Source organism: Mercenaria mercenaria, chromosome 9 (genome assembly GCF_021730395.1).
Source record: "Mercenaria mercenaria strain notata chromosome 9, MADL_Memer_1, whole genome shotgun sequence".
Classification (NCBI taxonomy): Eukaryota; Metazoa; Mollusca; class Bivalvia; order Venerida; family Veneridae; genus Mercenaria; species Mercenaria mercenaria.
In genome coordinates, this window is record NC_069369.1 from 5516089 (window position 1) to 5535793 (window position 19705).

At 35.0% G+C, this 19705-nt stretch overlaps 1 protein-coding gene and 1 long non-coding RNA gene across 2 annotated transcripts in view; both read right to left on the bottom strand.

Annotated features, from left to right (window-relative positions):
• LOC123547663 (uncharacterized) overlaps window positions 1-19705 on the bottom strand; it is a 149077-nt gene that overhangs the window by 62085 nt on the left and 67287 nt on the right. The gene's annotated exons all lie outside the window — the stretch shown is intronic.
• LOC123565688 (uncharacterized) lies at window positions 693-5088 on the bottom strand. Its single transcript, XR_008372297.1, has 5 exons — window positions 4954-5088; window positions 4399-4498; window positions 3794-3892; window positions 3310-3394; window positions 693-2700 (listed from the first exon to the last, which is right to left on the bottom strand). It is a non-coding gene; the product is annotated as an uncharacterized LOC123565688 (long non-coding RNA).

The following is a 19705-nucleotide window of genomic DNA, read 5'->3' on the forward strand; positions in this document are numbered from 1 at the left end:
TGACCTCGACCTTTGATTGAGTGACCCCAAAAGAAATAGGGGTTGTCTACTAAATTTTTTTACTGCATACCTGGAAAGATAAAAGGTCAAGGATTCAGGAAATAACTGCATTAGTCTCATTCATAATGAGGAATTGGCACAGGAGGGCTTTGTAATAATTTATGATAACTGAAACAAGTTATGAAAGTTTAAGCAATAACTCAGATGGGTTATAAACTGCAATAACCTGAAACAGTTACACCCCAGACTGTAGGTAGAATAGAATTGTTTACTGTTTTCTAAATGTCCAATGTGTAAGTGGCAGCAGGGTACCTTGCACTGGTATTGAACTGGTCATTTTGGTTGTTCCATAGCGTGTCCTAGTAAACCTCCATAGTGTAGGCATTGTACCTAATTTAAAGGATATTTAAAAAATGAAATAAAAAAGTAAATATTGTTATATATGATGCCATTGCATGATACAACAACTTTTATTTTCAATGTTCTGTCATCAGTAATGGAATAATGTTCAAAAGATGATCAACAACAAATAGTCCTACCTGTGTAAAGGGAAGGTAACTGTGTAACTAAATACTGGTTACTTAAGACAGTACTAGTTATCTCCCTTATCAATTTGCATATAAAGTGTCAGAATTGACCGTAAATTGACCTATGGTCTGTTTCATGTAGCAATCAAAGAAAACACTGATGTTCTTAAATATTTATTTTATTCTGTTTATATGAAATATAATAATTTATATAATGTTTTATGAAAATAGTACAAGTATGTTAATAAAGTGATAAGTATGTGGTATTGCACTTTGTTGACAGTAAAAAATATGAATTATATAAAAATGGACATTTTCATGAGAAAAAAGAACATATAGCTACAATTCATTAAAAACATAAGATCATAAAAAATAAGCCAACCAATTTCTAGGAAAAGGCAACTTCATAGTAAGAGAGAAAATCAAAAAGTACTGGAAAAGAGGTCAAATGTTGCCTTGTAGTACTACTTCTTAATGTTTGAATAATGCCAGTTCAAATCAAAGTACAACATTATTGGAAACTTTTATGAGTTTTTTATAAGTTTTATGAAGGCTTCTAAAGACCAGTAGCCTGTAATGTGATATAAAATCTGAAATACAAAACGTTTGACTAGTACAGTGGTGACATCACTTTTAAAGTAACCATGCCACTATCAAAGTTGACAGGGAACTTAAGGAAATTAACCTGCAAACTTTCGTGAAGACTAATTAATAATATATTGTCCAGACAAACAAATCAGGACAGGCACAGGCACACCATTTGGACAACTAAGTCTTCATTTCCGTAAACTCGCACAACAAAAAGTAATGACAATATAAAATACTGAAAACATACTCATGACAAGTACAAAAGGGCCAACATTTCTGAGTCATAGAACTTTCTGATCTTATGATGCTTAATGAGGTAACATGTTACACAAAATATTGCTATGGTAAGAAAAGGGCAATAATTATGAAAAAAGCCAAATGCAGTTATGTAACTAGTGCATTTAATGTCAGATTATTACAGTTTGCAATTGTAAGAAGTTTAATACATTTTTCATTAACAAAGTGGAAGGTGTTTTAGGTATTTTTATGACAAAACATGTCTCCCACCTATGTATACCTTTAAGCTATGGCGGCTATTTTGTGCAGCAAAATGGAAAGTGTTGCTGATATGCAAAAATATACTTGGTACTGATCACTCCTGTAAAATTTCATCAAAATCTGTTAAGTAGTTTTGACCTGTGAAAGCCGACAAGATTTTTCTACTTTTAGCTCTGGCTGCAATTTAGTGCATCGAAACGAAACGTGCAATCGATATGCACAACACTATGCTTGGTACTGATCATTCCTATGAAGTTTTATCAAAATCTGGCCAGCAACTTGTCCTCTTAAAGCCAGACAGGCTTAATGCGGGTAGACGAGAAGGCATAAACAATACCTCTCCCCACCTTTAATGAGACATAATTCCGAGATAAAACCTTACATACAACACTTTACAAAATCAGGATGCTAAAAAATGGATGTGCAATACCTCTACCTATCCTTCAGTGAAACGAAAAAGGACAAAACACAAGTAATATGGAGGAGTTATGGGTCATGACATGTACGATAAACAAATGTTTTAAGACTGAAGAAAATGCATTGAATAGTTAAAAAATTTACATTAGCGTTTTAGTTCAATATAAACTTTGTCACACTAAAATGATATTGCAATTATAATGACCAGTCACTTTTTAGATTAATGAAGGAGAAAAACAATTTATGCCAACTTTAAACTTACAACTTTAAAAACGAAAATTATCAAACGTTTTACTGTGGTATTGCATGAAATTAAATTTTGTCACCATACAAATAATTAATGATTTTAATAATACTGATAACTATGATCTTAAGCTTGATTTGTGAACATACTGTGCTATAAACTGAGACAAAACAGTACTGATACACTACAAGACATAGTATTTTGAAAATTATAACAGTGTAATGTTTACATATTCTCAAAGTTTCTGAATCACATTTACATGCACAGTTGGACAGGACTTGTTGCTCTCTACATATGCGTCCTACAATAACAGCAAATATGTAACAAAATTGATTCAGAAGGTTCCTCTATACTAAACTGTGCAAGCTGCAGACACTGATCTTGAACAATAGCTGAACGGTGACACTGAAGATTTCACAGGTATATCTGAAGAAAGAAATGCATAATGTAGTAACTCTGTATTCGAGGTGTCTGCAGCTCTTTAATATTCAAAATATGTATATTTTTGAATAACAGGTAGAATAAAAGTGTTACTGGATTAATAAAACTTCAACATATCTTATGCATAAGACCCATTTTAGTAGAATATATCAAGAGGCCGATAGTGACCCTAAGTCACTCACTTGCCCTTACTATTTGACCTAAAATATATGTATGACACACTATGTATTTTAGAATATTATGATGGCAGGCTATATTTTATTCTATATCTTAAATACTTTGAAAATAACACACCTTATACTTGACATTTCATAAGTTATATCTTACATTCACCTTTTTAAGCTTATAACAATAGAATTGTGTTTACCTTTTTAATTAATTTCAGGAGGAAAATGTAAGATATTTGGAAAGTTACATTCATAAGTCTGTAATTATTTGGTACTGTATAATTTCTTTTTGTAAGTGTAAAGTTTATATATCACACCTGACCCTTGGTCTCATGTGAAACAAACTTTACACAAGCCTCTTGAAGTAGTATATGCCAAATCAATAACTGAATTACATTGTAACTCTTTGAATATTGTAAACAATTACCTGAAGGTATAAATATCTGTGTTTAATTAAGTCATACAGATCAACATTGGCATTCTCATCATATGAATCCACAAAACATTTTACACTGAAATAAAGAAACAACTTTCTACAAATTTTGTACTTCCATTACTGAAATTTACAGACTTTACATTAAATTAGGACTCTAATCCATTGAAAACATCAGGTGACAGATATCAAGAAAACATTGCATTAAAGATATTTAAACAAAATGGTTATTGCTATAGTGTGCTTTGAAACATGGTTAGTGGCCGACAATAGTAGTTCTTTTATCTCTTTATCATATGAAAGGCTAAGAGTTAAGGAGTCTGAATAGATATCTTTACCTAAGTCAAAATTTCTTGATTCAAAATGGTTGGCTGTACCATCCTTCATGAAACTTCATAAAATCATTTTAATTACATTTACAATGTGTATCTGTTAAATGTTTATGGGAATGTAATTTTAATAACTGGCATTATATTACCATTGACATGTTAAACTTGTTAAAGCGTATCATTTGTACATCATTGTACCATCAGACCATCTTTCACTTCTGTCAACCTGACTAGACATGCTGGACACCCTGAAATATATAAATGATAAAATCTGTGAAAAGACTCATCATGCAAAAACCATAACACCATCTTTATAAAATCACCTTAACCTAAAAAAATATCATTATTTCAAATTATTATTGTCCATAAAAGTATAATGTATCCCATCCATAATCATTACATGACTCTTTATGTACTTTCATAGTTTGGAATGGCTTCCAGTCTAAATCCAGAAGTTGGAAGAAAAACAAATTATGAAAGTTTATTTATGGTGTCATTTAAAAGAATGACCTGCCTGTTAATTGTCAACTGTTTGCTCTTTTTAATATTGATAGGCAATTGCATTTTATCAAATGCTGTCTAATATATATATATCAACTGTCAATAGTTTATAAGTGTTAATTAGATGTCACTGAATTGTGTACTTGTTTCAACATCATAAAGAGAGAAAAACATCATAAACTACATGTAAATTGTAAAACATTGTATGAGATACCCTTCCATCCTGTATAAATTGCCTTTAAAAAGAAATTACATAGAAGTATTATCCCACAGTTTTGACTGTCCCTGCTCTATCTAACTTTTCAAGCTTCTGCAGCCACTTTAATGTGTCATCTGTTCGCTTGTACTTCTGTCTGAAATGAGGTAATTATAATATTTCAATAACTTATAAATATATTATGTTATTCTTTTCCTACAATTTGCAACAGTTTATTTTGAAAATTCATTTTATCTCAATTACATTCTGTTCTGACTACAGCTAAAATACATAGAACAGACTATAAGCTATCATAAGGTCAAAGGTCACCCTAAAAGGAAAAATCGGTAAACTTAGGCCCAGTTAATCACAGATGCTTTAAATAAGCTGTCATTTCACACAATAATTTGCTATAGGGTTATGTATCTACAAACAAAAAATAAGAAAAAACAAATTAATAAAAAGAACATTTTTGGGCAATTTAAAAAGCGACAATGAAAGTGAAAGTAGAAAGTCAGTATTTTCTTATCGACTTTTCTTTCATAATTTCCATTTAAAGCGTAACAGTTTACTTTCATACTGTATTGAATAATCCATAAACATTATACTTACCGTTTAAATGCATGAAAAATCCTCATGGTACCCGTAAACTTATAATTTGTTGATAACCTCTCAGTTTTCGGCCGATTTCACGTGAAAATACGAAACCGGTGTTGACATAAATGTTCTACCTCCGGCGGTATTCGATTGCGTAAATCGGCTCTAGTACTATGTCTACATAGTGTTATGGTAACACAAACACCTTTCCCATGTAAGAGTACTATATAGGGAAAAGATTTTGTTCAATTTTTTTTTTTCGGTTTTAAGCTTAAAACAGTGTTTTTAATTTTACTTTTTTGAGAGGGACGGCACCCATATGGGCACTAAGACTGGACTGGCACCTGTGGCTAACAGATGATACACCCACTTTTTGTAGATTTGATTATACATGTACTAGCAGTATACTACCTTTATAAAAGATGGCTCAGATATTGAGCTGTATGCAGACTACAGTTACATTCTTATACAATGACTAGAGATTGTTTTTCATGAAAAACTTAATTCTCCCACCACTTAACACTCAGACATTGAAAAATGCCACAAATTTAAGACCATAACTCCAGGAAAAAAGAGGACCATGATGGTCCTGAATCACTCACCTGTTCCCACATGACCCAGTTTTGAGTATGACATCGTTTTTTTTATTATTTGACATAGTGACCTAGTTTTTGAGCTCATGTGACCCAGTTTTGAACTTGAGCTAGATATCATCAAGATAAAAATTCTGACCAATTTTCATGAAGATCCATTGAAAACTATGGCCTCTAGAGAGGTCACAAGGTTTTTCTATTATTTGACCTATTGACCTAGTTTTCAAAGGTACGTGACCCTGTTTTGAACTTGACCTAGATATCATCAAGGTTAACATTCTCACTAATTTTAATTAAGATCTCATAAAAACTATGGCCTCTAGAGAGGTCACAAGGTTTTTCTATTTTTATACCTACTGGCCTAGTTTTTGAGAGCACCTGACCCAGTTTTGAAACTGATCTAGATATCATCAAGGTGAACATTCAGACCAATTTTCATGAAGATCCATTGAAAAATATGGTCTCTAAAGAGGTCAAAAGATTTTTCTAATTTTAGACCTACTGACCTAGTTTTTGACTGCAGTTGACCCAGTTTCAAAACTTGACCTAGATATCATCAAGATGAACATTCAGACCAACTTTCATACAGATCCCATGAAAAGTATGGCCTCTAGAGAGGTCAAAACGTTCTTTCATTATTTGACCTACTGACCTATCTTTTGAAGGCACATGACCCACTTTCAAACTTGACCTAGATATCATCAAGGTGAACATTCTGACCAAATTTCATGAAGATCCATTCAAGGGTATGGCCTCTAGAGAGGTCACAAGGATTTTTCTATTTTAAGACCTACTGACCTAGTTTTTGATCGCAGTTGACCCAGTTTCAAACTTGACCTATATATCATCAAGATAAACTATCAGACCAACTTTCATACAGATCCCATGAAATATATGGCCTCTAGAGAGGTCAAAACGTTCTTTCATTATTTGACCTACTGACCTATCTTTTGAAGGCACGTGACCCACTTTCAAACTTGACCTAGATATCATCAAGGTGAACATTCTGACCAATTTTTATGAAGATCCATTCACAAGTATGGCCTCTAAAGAGGCCACAAGGTTTTTCTATTTTTAGACCTACTGACCTAGTTTTTGATTGCACATGAACCAGTTTCGAACTTGACTTAGATATCATCAAGATGAATACTCAGACCAACTTTCATACAGATTCCATGAAAAATATGGCCTTTAGAGAGGTCACAAGGTTTTTCTATTTTAAGACCTACTGACCTAGTTTTTGACCGCATGTGACCCAGTTTCAAACTTGACCTAGATATCATCAAGGTGAACATTCTGACCAATTTTCATAAGGACCCAATGAAAAATGTGACCTCTAGAGTGGTCACAAGCAAAAGTTTACGCACGGACGGATGCACGCACGGACGACGGACACTGCGAGATCACAAAAGCTCACCTTGTCACTTTGTGACAGGTGAGCTTAAAACACTTCATCAAGGTGAACATTCTGACCAATTTTCATAAAGACCCCATGAAAAATGTGACCTCTAGAGTGGTCACAAGCAAAAGTTTACGCACGGACGGACGACGGACGCTGCGAGATCACAAAAGCTCACCTTGTCACTTTGTGACAGGTGAGCTAAAAACACTTTATCATATTATCCAATCACATACACAACTAAGCTTGGTAGTGGTAACTCCTGCGAAGTTTGTAGGAATTCCAACCAGTGTTATAGGAGAAGTAGCACAGGTCAAAGAATTGGACGAATTAAGGGTCATAACTATGCTGAAAATCATTTTATCAGAACATGAGATTAATATGAGCAACTAAGCTTTACACTAATAGCTCGTGAGGTTTGGTGAAATTCTGCCTAACTGTATACAACAAGTAATGTAAACACTGTAAAATATGACAAATCAAGGGCCATAACTCAGCTGAAAATCAATGAAGCCGAACATGCCAATGATATGCACAACAAGGCTTGGCAAATGATTGCTAATGTGACTATCCTGTGAGGTTTGGTGGAAATCCATCCAATAATAAAATAGAAGAGGCCAAAACAAAATAAAATTTGATGAATCTCTGCTGAAAATCAACAGAAAATGCCAATGATATGCACAACCAGGTTTGGCAATGATCACTCCAGTGAAGTTTAGTGTAAATCCATCTAGTGGTGTCACAGGCTATGGAATAACAGTTTAGAGTCAAATCCTTTTACTAGTAACAGAGATAGAGTGAAAGTGACCTAAAATTCAAAATAAACAAGGCATAATTAATGGAATATTTCTGACAAAGCATTGCGCATTAAGTCATATGGAACAACTACTTCAAGTCTGAATTAAATTCATTAAGTAATAACTAAGATAAAGTGAAAATACACAGAAAATTTAACCTGAAACTTACATTGAAACTGGGCCTAATTCATAATATGTTTGAGCCAGAGTTATGGACCTAATTTCATATCATGTCTTTGGTGGTATATGCCGTACTTTAAGTTTAAATCAAATTCATCTAGCACTTAAAGAGACAGAGTGAAAGTGTATCAAAACTTGAATAATTCATGAAATAACAGCACCAGACTTATGACCATAGTGTCATATGAGGTGGATTATGATGAACAAGGCAGTCTGAAAGACAGCTAAATCCCCCGCCACTGCTATGGATAGTGAAAGGGTAAACCTTTGATTTTAGCTGTGACCTTGACCTTGAACTGACATGGTTGACTCATGAATTCTGCACAACGTCTTGATGAGGTGATCACTTGACCCAAGTTTCATGAAAATCCTTCAAGGGGTTTAGGAGATACAGAGCTGAAACCTTTGACCTTCAGTTGTGACCTTGACCTTGAGTTGACATGGCTGACTCATGAGTTCTTGATGAGGTGATCATTTGACCCAAGTTTGATGAAAATCCTTGAAGGGGTTTAGGAGATACAGAGTGGACACAAAATGGAAGGCTAAAACCCTTCGACCCTTAGTTGTGCCCTTGACCTGAGCTGGCATGGTTGACTCATAATTTCTGCACATCGTTTTGATGAGGTAATCATTTACCCAAGTTTTATAAAATTCCCTTTTCAAGGGGTTTTAGGAGATATAGAGCGGACACAAAATGAAGGCTAAAACCTTTGACCTTCATTTGTGACCTTGACCTTGAGCCGACATGGCTGACTCGTAATTTTCTGCACATCGCCTTGATGAGGTGATCGTTTGACCCAAGTTTGATGAAAATCCTTCAAGGAGTTTAGGAGATATTAGAGAAGACACAAAATGGAAGGCTCAAACCTTTGACCCTAAGTTGTGACCTTGAACTTGAGCGGCATGACTGCCCTCAGGGTTCTGCACATCGTCTTGATGAGGTGATCTTTTGGGACCCAAGTTTGATAAAATTCCTTAAAGGGGTTAGGGATATAGAGCGGACCACAAAATGGAAGGCTAAAACCTTTGACCCTAAGTTGTGACCTTGACCTTGACCCGACAAGGCTGACTCAGGGGTTCTGACATCGTCTTTGAGGTGATCATTTGACCCAAGTTTCATGAAATCCTTCAGGGGTTTAGGAGATATAGAGCGGACACGAAAGGGAAAGGCCAAACCTTTGACCCTTAGTTGTGACCTTGACCTTGAGCCGGCATAGCTGACTCATGGGTTCTGCACATCGTCTTGATGAGGGTGATCATTTGACCCAAGTTTTATAAATTCCTTCAAGGGTTTATGAGATATAGAGCGGACACAAAATGGCAGGCTAAAACCCTTTGACCTTGAGTCGTGACCTTGACCTTGAACTGACGGGCTGACTCAGGGGTTCTGCACATCGTCTTGATGAGGTGATCATTTGACCCAATTTTTCATGAAAATCTTAAAGGGGGTTTAGGAATAGGGACCGGACACGATTTTGTTATGGACGGAAGGACGGAGGACGGATGGACGCAGACCATTCCTATAATCCCTCCGCAACGGCGGGGGATTAAAAACAAACATTTCAAATCTCATACAAATCTGTTTAATAATGCATCAAAATTTCAACTTAAAATCCCACATAAAAAAGGGGAGATATAGTTCAAGAAAAATTTGTATGAGATATATGGCTCTCTTGTCTTATGATGTGGAACAGATATTTTAAATTGGTAGCTTGCATGTGCAGAGATAAAGCATTACAGCCAAGCTGTGGATGCTAGGCAAGTAGGACAGCTTTCCATATTGTTCTAGTTGTCAAGCTAAAAACAAGAGGGCCATGAAGGCCCTGTATCGCTCACCTGACCTACTGACCTAAAGATCATCAAGATTAACATTCTGACCAAGTTTCATTAAGATATGGGGCCTAAATTAAAATTAAGTTTGTTTGACCTTTACCGACCCAGTATTTTTACAGTGGGTAGGTAGGTAGGTAAATAATTTTATTATATTTTAGTTTTTTTTTAAATGTTTGTTGTTTCAGTAATAAAGTCTATTTATTAATACCTATTGCTTGTAGATAATCTCTGAAGATGCTCTGTTAAATGTATGCTTGTAATAAACCCCTAGCCCTATTCGTGCACATACAATATTGGCACAGACTTAATTTGCACATAAGACAAAGTTCACCAAGTCTTTGAGAATCTTTCATGTCTATACTTTTTCTTTATATATGAATAGTGTTTTCACTACATCTGCGCTTAAAAGTACAAAACGATATAGTCGCGAAAATACGCGATATTTGGCATCTAAACACACTATTGAATTACAGCTTATTTTCAACAAGTGTTTGATGGTTAATTCAATAGATAATAACTTTTTATGAGTTTCAGAAGGTTTTTACAACGGTTATGGCAGTATGCAAGCAAAAGTGATGATCTTTTAGCTTCAAGCTACTTGCACATATTGATCATGTTACTAAAAACAGAAACAAGATTGGGTTTCCCAACATCAGACATTTATTATGCCATTGTCCTGGCAAAAGAAGTATAAGATTTTTATAGCTCTTTGTTCTGGCATTACAAAATTAAAATATTAAAACTATCTAGCTTGTCATATTTCAACACATTTAGTTCTTGTCAAATTCTTGAAATTCGAAAACTGAAATTTTCTCACTTCGAACAAATGCATTTCAAAACGATCTCTGATTAAAGACATTTTGAAATCAACAATTAAGTCAGTTTATAATATATTTTCACAGATAATCAAATTTCCCACCACTTGCCTGTCAATTGTCGTAATACTGTCACTGTTATGAAAGCAGTATTATGTACAAGCAAATTTCAAATATAACACATATAGTAGAGAAATAATATTCTCATGTACATTACGTTTCCTTTGTAATCAATCATATTTGTTCTTCTTAAATTTCCTTTTCACAGCAGACATTTTTCTTTCACTGTATTTTTGTAATCTCCACCACCTAGTTGCCATAATAACTGCATCGATAGTATTAATAATCACAGGCTAGCCCCTACCGTATTTTCTAAAAGTGTTAGGACTAGTTATTTTCACTTTCTCAAGACTTATTTCCCGAAAAATGATTATTCTGTAAAGTGTCCCAAAAATATGGATACAATAACCATAATCCACCCAATGTTGAAAGCGAAATAAAAAGCGTAAACGATTATCGGTAATTATTCTGTTGATAAACTTAGTCCTTGTCCTTGTTTTCATCATCAATTAACACCCCCCTCTCAAAGAGCTAAAAGAAGTGTGTTAGGTATCATGGCATCTGAAGTGGAGATCAAAGCGGTATAGTTGCCCGGGGATTGTCATGGAATTACGTTCATGTTTTCGGGCCATATGACACATCAATGTTTGATCGTACCGCCTAGGTTCTTTAATTAATCAATAAAAAGTTTCTTCTTTTTAATTTCTTAAAGCGAATTCAATATCCTGTATAAACTGACAGGTAAATGTGTCAAATGATAATTGTGGATATCCTACCTCTGTGAGCTATTTTGCCACACTAACATAAATCTGTTTGCCAAAAGTCGTTTTACGCCTTGATTTAAATTGCTGACACTTTTTCATTATTTAAGATTTTTTTATTCTGTTTTTTTGTATCTTCTGGTCAAAAGTCTGAACTTTATGCCCATAGAATTTATCATTTATTTACTCTTAGAATGAAATAAGTAATTAAGATCGCACTGTTTGAAATTTTACAAAGAACTATTAAGTAAATTTGACCGTTTTTATAGAATTTTGCCTACATTCCTGTCGATATCTTATTAAAATCGTTATAGAATTAAAACTATATTACTTCTTAAGCGGTGCTAAAAATATTGATGCGATAATAACAAAAAATGAATGCACTACACACGTTTTTGTGTATGTGTAAACAAAAGTAACGTCGAGCGATGGAAATTAGATATTACGATAGCTCGCACGTGCTCGTGGAATGGAAAATTACCGGCATGACGTTTTAGTTTCTTTACGTTTCGCGGGTAAATTAGATACTAGATTTGTAAAATTATGTCCTTTCGTCAGATAGCCTTCCGGTTATAAGCAGTTTGATTGTCGTCCTATGGCCTTAGGCAACGTTATCGGCACAGTTGACACGTTTTCGGAATACACGAGATAATAAACAGTCCGCTTTATCGATTTTCTACTAGCTGACCGCAGGTTACTTTCTCACTTGCCATAATTATGTACGCATTTGTTAAATAAAATAATCACCAGTTTAAAGCACCAAAATATGCTTTTCCCTTTGATAAGAAAATAAAAATATTTTTTTTCTCTGGAATGAAATAAAATTATTTGAGTCGGGGCAATTTTATCGGGTCGGTAGGTAAAGGTCAAACAAACTTAATTTTATTTTAAGCCTGGTCATAAATGTGGCCTCTAAAGTGTTAACTAGCTATTCCTTTGATTTGACCCCGTGACCTGGTTTTTGACCAGACATGACCCAGATTCGAACTTGACCTAAAGATCATCAAGTTTAACATTCTGACTAAGTTTCATGAAGATACAGTCATAAATATCGCCTCTAGAGTGTTAACAAGCTTTTCCTTTGATTTGACCTGGTGACCTAGTTTCTGAACCCACCTAACCCAGATTTGAACTTCAGCTATAGATCATCAAGATTAACATTCTGACTAAGTTTCATTAAGATACCCTGAAATCCCGAAAATAAGCCACGGCTTATTTAAAATTTTCGTAAGGATTTGGTGGCTTTTTATTGAGACCGGCTTACTTTTGAGTCCGGCGAACTTTTGAGTACATACATCCGGTAACGGTTTGAAAACCAGCGTATTTTCGAGTACCAAAAATTGCAGATACGGATGTCATATCTTTTGCTTTTAAGTATAGTTTCATGTATTTCCATGTTTTCTCTCTTTTCTCTTTGTTACTATAAACATTGTAATAATGTTTTACGTAATAAAATTTTTTGTTATTTTGGTATATATATTGGTAAAAACATCGATGATTACTTCAACTTCTGACAACTATTTTGTTACAATTTCTTAATGAATGAAAAAAATCGGATGCAAACTGATAATTACCCATTAAAAAGTTTTCTCTGGTATAACAAACAAATAAACCTATGATTAAATCACCCATCGAGTATGAATAACTTACAAAATACGTGATAAACACCCCATTGTGCTATCAATTTAAAGTTTTAATTGTCCAGGTTTTTAAAAATTAGCATTGTTTTAAGCAGTGTTTAGTCCAAAGTGTGTGTACAGGTTGGTAGGTTTTGTTATCTTATATGGTGTCCTAATAAGGTCCTTGATACTGTTTCTGGTAAAAAAAAAGCAGACGGCTTATTTTTGAGTACGGCTTATTTATGAGCCCTTTTTGCCTGTAGTGAAATGGTGGCTTATTTTCGAGACTGGCTTATTTTCAAAACCGGCTTATTTTCGGGATTTCAGGGTATGGTCATAAATGTGGTCTCTACAGTGTAAACTAGCTTTTCCTTTGATTTGACCGGGTGACCTAGTTTTTCATAAATGTGGCCTCTAGAGTGTTAACAAGCTTTCCTTTGATATGACCTAGTGACCTAGTTTTTGACCCCATTTGGCCCAGATTTAAACTTGACCTAAAGATCATCAAGATTAATTCTGACCAAGTTTCATTAAGATAAGATCATAAATGTGGCCTCTAAAGTGTTAACTAGCTTTTCCTTTGATTTCACCTGGTGACCTAGTTTTTGACCCGATATGACCCAGATTCCAATTTGTCCTAAAGATCAGCAAGTTTAACATTTTGACTAAGTTTCATGAAGATACAGTCATAAATATCGCCTCTAGAGTGGTAACAAGCTTTTCCTTTGATTCACCTGGTGACCTAGTTTTTGACCCCACCTAACCCAGATTTGAACTTGAGCTATAGATCATCAAGATTAACATTTTGACCAAGTTTCAATAAGATATGGTCATAAATGTGGTCTCTACAGTGTAAACTAGCTTTTCCTCTGATTTGACCAGGTGGCCTGGTTTTTGATCCTACATGGCCCAGATTCAAACTGGACCTTAAGATCATCAATATTAACATTCTGACCAAGATTCATGAAGATATAGCAGTGTTCGCATTTTCTGAAAATTTCACTGAGTCCCTGCAGTACTCCCAAAAATGTTGAGTCCCAGCCAAATATGGTTGAGTCCCAGGTTTTGCTGCTACAATATTGACAAATGTCCATGTTTTACAATAAATAATACCTCTTCTTTAACTTCATAAATGCATTCCAGTTCTGATAAGAGGTATAAAAATATTAGAATCTACAAAGTTACATCAAATATAATGGGTTTGACCAGCTAATAGTTACTTTAACAGGTTTTAACAGCACTAGACTAATATTTTACGGAAAAAGTCACTTCTTTGTTTAAATCTATTAATATTTTGTTCAAGTCTATCAAATTATAAAACAAACCAACTGAAAAGGTCAGTGAATCTGCTTTCTTTCCCTTGTTAATCTAATTTCTCATTCTTGTGAATTTATATAATGTTTATTACTGTAAATTGTAGTTCTAAGTATTTTTTCCCGTTAATTTCCTAATTTACTGCCAAAACCAAACACCCTTTAGTTAGTCTATGAATACCCAATTTCAAAACAGTTTGATCATTTCATATTCTAAAATTAGCCCCGCGAAAAAAAATCAAGCCCTAGTGCAATGTTTAGTCAAAAAACCCAAAATCTATAAAAGCAATATTGTACTAGAACTGACTGTGTGAGTTAAATACATGCCATCTTGACATCAGCAGCAGTTACGTCACACAAAGGGTAACACGGTCCTTTTGATCCCCTACTGTGGGCAAACATCAAAAGAAAAAGTTGTCAATCATGTTTTCTACCCAGTTTCTGCAGCAGTTGTCAGAAATTTGTGTAAATTTCGGTAAAGTTATTTTCGTTACAGGAAGTGTCAGTGATATGTTTCTAAGTTCGGAGTAATATGATTCAAATTACGCGGATTTCAGGAAAATATTCAAGGTAAGATAATTTTTTGAAAAATCAAAGGAGAATTTACAAGTTAACGAAATATAGAGCGCTCTAAATCCCTACTGTTTAGTTTATCAAATCAAAGGTGTTAGCGACCATTATAATTGCATTCAAACTTCTCTGTATCAGGCGACAGAGGCGAAATTATGCCATGTCTATTCGAGTAAAGTGTCAACAGGCTGTACCACAATAGGCTGTTAGTGGATGAATAACAAAAATTGGGCAACTTGAATTTCACTCATGTCGACCCCTAGCTAAAGCCCTGCTTTGAAAAAAATAAAACCAGCGTTCGCCGGAGACTCCATCTTACTGCAAGAAGTACCTGGACTGTTTCTATATAATTTACATCGATAAGTAGAGATTCTGATCAATACGCTAAACCAGTCTGAATACATCACTGAATGACTACAGGCTACGTCACTCTGTGTTATTTTTAGAAAATAATGCTGCTGAAAATGAAATTGGGATTCCGACATCGTGATTAGCATTTATTGTCTTTAAATTAAAACATTCAGTTCCGTTTTTGCTTTGCGTCACATGTACGCAATGGTCTTGAAAAATCTGCGTACCAACCAAATTCGTTGCGTTTTTAGATACTTTTACGCCGTAAATGCGAACACTGATATAGTCATAAATGCAGCCTCTACAGTGTTAACAAGCTTTTCCTTTGATTTGACCTGGTGACCTAGTTTTTGACCCCAGATGACCCAATATCAAACTCGTCCAAGACTTCATTGAGGATAACACTCTGATCAATTTTCATTAAAATTTGGCCAAAATTGTGACCTCTAGAGTGTTAACAAGCTTTTCCTTTGCTTTGACCAGGTGACCTAGTTTTTGACCCCAGATGACCCAATATCGAACTCATCCAAGATTTTATTAAGGGTAACATTCTGGTCAAGTTTCATTAAGATTGGGCCAAAAATGTGACCTCTAGAGTGTTAACAAGCTTTTCCTTTGATTTGATCTGGTGACGTAGTTTTTGATCCCAGATGGCCTAATATCGAACTCGTTCAAGTTTTTATTGAGGGGTAACATTCGACCACAAGTTTCATTAAGATTGGGCCAAAATTGTGACCTCTAGAGTGTTAACAAGCTTTTCCTTTGATTTGACATGGTGACCTAGTTTCTGACCCCAGATGACCCAATATCGAACTCGTTTTAGATTTTATTGAGGGTAACATTCTGACTAAGTTTCACTAAGATTGGGCCAAAAATGTGACCTCTAGAGTGTTAACAAGCTTTTCCTTTGATTGGACCTGGTGACCTAGTTTTTGAACCCAAATGACCCATATTCAAACTTGACCTGGATTTTATCAAGGCTATCATTCTGACAAAATTTCATGAAGATCTGTTGAACAAGTAAATTCGATGAACTGATATCCCCTGCCGAAAGGGTTTGTGGTGAGGAAATATATGCGGCAAAAAGTTAAGGATGTCAATAAGAAGCAAATAATTTCATTAGTAAAAAAACAATTTAACAAAATACAAAAAAGTTTAATTAAAAGAGTACATAATAAATAATGATACTTTGATCCTGACTAAAAAATTTATTTTGAATGGGATATGCTTTCTGTAATAAGCTTAGCTTAAAATTAAAGCAGTTAATTGAAATGTGAGCTTGAAATTTAAAATGGAACGGGGGGGGGGTTGGGAGGGGGAGGGGTGTGACCAAGGCAAGTGGATTTTGCAACTTCACATGTTTATAATAAATGTTTACAGAAAAGAATGAACGAAATTTAATGAAATTCTGCCAAATGGTAAGTTTGTTATGTACAAAAATGTGGATTTTAGACAATTAAAGGGGAAAACTCTGAAGTTACAAAAGAAATTTGTACAAAATTGTGTGTGCACAACCACATTATAGTGCTCTAAATTCTGTTGAAGTTTCATAGCTCATGTCAAATATTCAAAGTTATGATGCAGAAATTGCCATATCTAAATACCCTATATAGTTAACACTAGAAACTTCTAAGGGCCATAACTCTGGGGTTATTTTGGGCAATCTGTCTGAAACTTGATGGGCCCAATAACCTCATAGTGGTGAACATGTACATGAAGTTTGTTTGAAAAAATCTAAAATAAAGAATGATTTTTTTTTGGGGGGGGGGGGGGGGGGGGGGGGGGATCAAGGTAAGGGGGTGACCAGGTGTGGGTACAAAACTTCACATGTTTACAATAAATATCCATGGAAAAGAATGAAAGAAATTTAATGAAATTCTACCATATGGTAAGTTTGTTATGTACAAATATGTGGATTTATATACAATTAAAGGGCAGTAACTCTTAATTTACAAATAAATCCAAATGAAATTGTGTGTACACAACTGCATTATGGTGATCTAAATTCTGTTTAAGTTTCATAGTTCTAGGTCAAATATATCAAAAGTTATGATGCAGAAATTGCCATAATTATAGTACCCTATTATAGTTAACACTAGAAATTTCTAAGGGCCATAACTCAGGTGTTACTTGGGCAATCTGACTGAAACTTGACGGGCCACAAGAACTCATTGTGGTGAAGATGTATATGAAGTTTTAAATAAATATTCCCAACCATTTCCTAGATACGGCTCCAGACAGACGGACAGATGGACGGAAGGACGGACGGAAAGACTGACGGATGGACAACGCCAAAACTATATCCCTCCGACTTTCATTGGGGGATAAAAATACAGCCTCTATCACATACACAAGGTTTTTCTTTGATTTCACCTAGTGACCTACTTTTTGGCTATAGATGACCCATATTCAAATTCTACCTAGATATTATCAAGCTAATCATTCTGACTTACTTTCAGGAAGATCAATTGAACAAGAGGACCATGATGGTCCTGAATCGCTCACCTTCTCCACATGACCCAATTTTCATGAAGATCCATTGAAAAATATGGCTTCTAGAGAGGTCACAAGGTTTTTCTTTTATTTGACCTAATGACCTAGTTTTTGAAGGCACATGACCCAGTTTTGAACTTGACATAGATATTATCAAGATGAACATTCTCACCAATTTTCATGAAGATCTCATGAAGAGTATGGCCTCTAGAGAGGTCACAAGGTTTTTCTATTTTTATACCTACTGACCTAGTTTTGACCACACGTGACCCAGTTTCAAATTTTATGTAGATATCATCAAGGTGAACATTCAGACAAATTTTCATGAAGATCCATTGAAAAATATGGCCTCTAAAGTGGTCAAAAGGTTTTTCTATTTTTAGACCTACTGACCTAGTTTTTGACCGCAGTTGACCCAGTTTCGAACTTGACCTAGATACCATCAAGATGAATACTAAGACCAACTTTCATACAGATCCCATGAGAAATATGGCCTCTAGAGAGGTCACAAGGTTTTTTTATTATTTGACCTACTGACCTAGTTTATGATTACACGTGACCCAGTTTCGAACTTGACCTAGATATCATCAAGATGAACATTCTGACCAATTTTCATGAAGATTCATTGAAAAATATGGCCTCTAGAGAGGTCACAAGGTTTTTCTATTTTTAGACCTACTGACCTAGTTTTTGACTGCAGTTGACCCAGTTTCGAACTTGACCTAGATATCATCAAGATGAACATTCAAACCAACTTTCATACAGATCCCATCAAAAATATGGCCTCTAGAGAGGTCACACGGTTTTTCTATTATTTGATCTACTGACCTAGTTTTTGACAACATGTGACCCAGTTTCGAACCTGACCTAGATATCATCAAGCTGAACATTCTGATCAATTTTCATGAAGATCCATTGAAAAGTACGGCGCCTAGAGAGGTCACAAGGTTTTTCTATTTTTAGACCTACTGACCTAGTTTTAGACCGCAGTTGACCCAGTTTCGAACTTGACCTAGATATCATCAAGATGAACATTCAAACCAACTTTCATACAGATTCCAAACTGTCCGGAAAAGGTTTAATTGACCTTTGACCTTTGGAACCCAAAATAATTATGGGTCATCTGCTGGTCATGACCAACCTCCCTATTAAATTTCGTGATATTAGTCCCAAGCGTTGTGAAGTTATTGTCCAAAATCCGTTTAAGTGTTCTGGGTCACTGTGACCTTGACCTGTGACCTAAAAATCATTAGGGGTCATCTGCTGGTCATAATCAACCTCGCTATCAATTTTCATGATCCTAGCTAGGCCCAATCGTTTTCAAGTTATCATCCGGAAACCATTTAACTGTTTCGTGTTATTGTGACCTTGACCTTAGACCCACTAACCTCAAAGTCAAACATAACCTGTATTTAATCCTGTTACACCAGTGTACAAAAATTTAAGATCCTAGACCCAAGTGTTCTCAAGTTATCATCTGGAAACCGTTTAACTGTTCCGAGTGACTGTGACCTTGACCTTTGACCTACAGCCGTCAAAGTCGAAGCTGACCTGTATTTCATGATGTTACATCTCTGTACCAAAAATTATGATCCTAGGCCCAAGTGTTCTTAAGTTATCATCCGGAAACCATTTAACTGTTCCGAGTCATTGTGACCTTGAACTTCGACCTACAGACCCCAAAGTCGAACATGACCTGTGTTTCATAATGTAACACCAGTGTACAAAAATTTAAGATCCTAGACCCAAGCGTTCTCAAGTTATCATCTGGAAACTGTTTAACTGTTCCGAGTCATTGTGACCTTGACCTTTGACCTACAGACCTCAAAGTCGAACTTGACCTGTATTTCATGATGTTACATTCTGTGTACCAAAAAATATGATCCTAGGCCCAAGTGTTCTCAAGTTATCATCCGGAAACCATTAAACTGTTTTGAGTCACTGTGACCTTAACCTTTGACCTACAGACCCCAAAGTCGAACT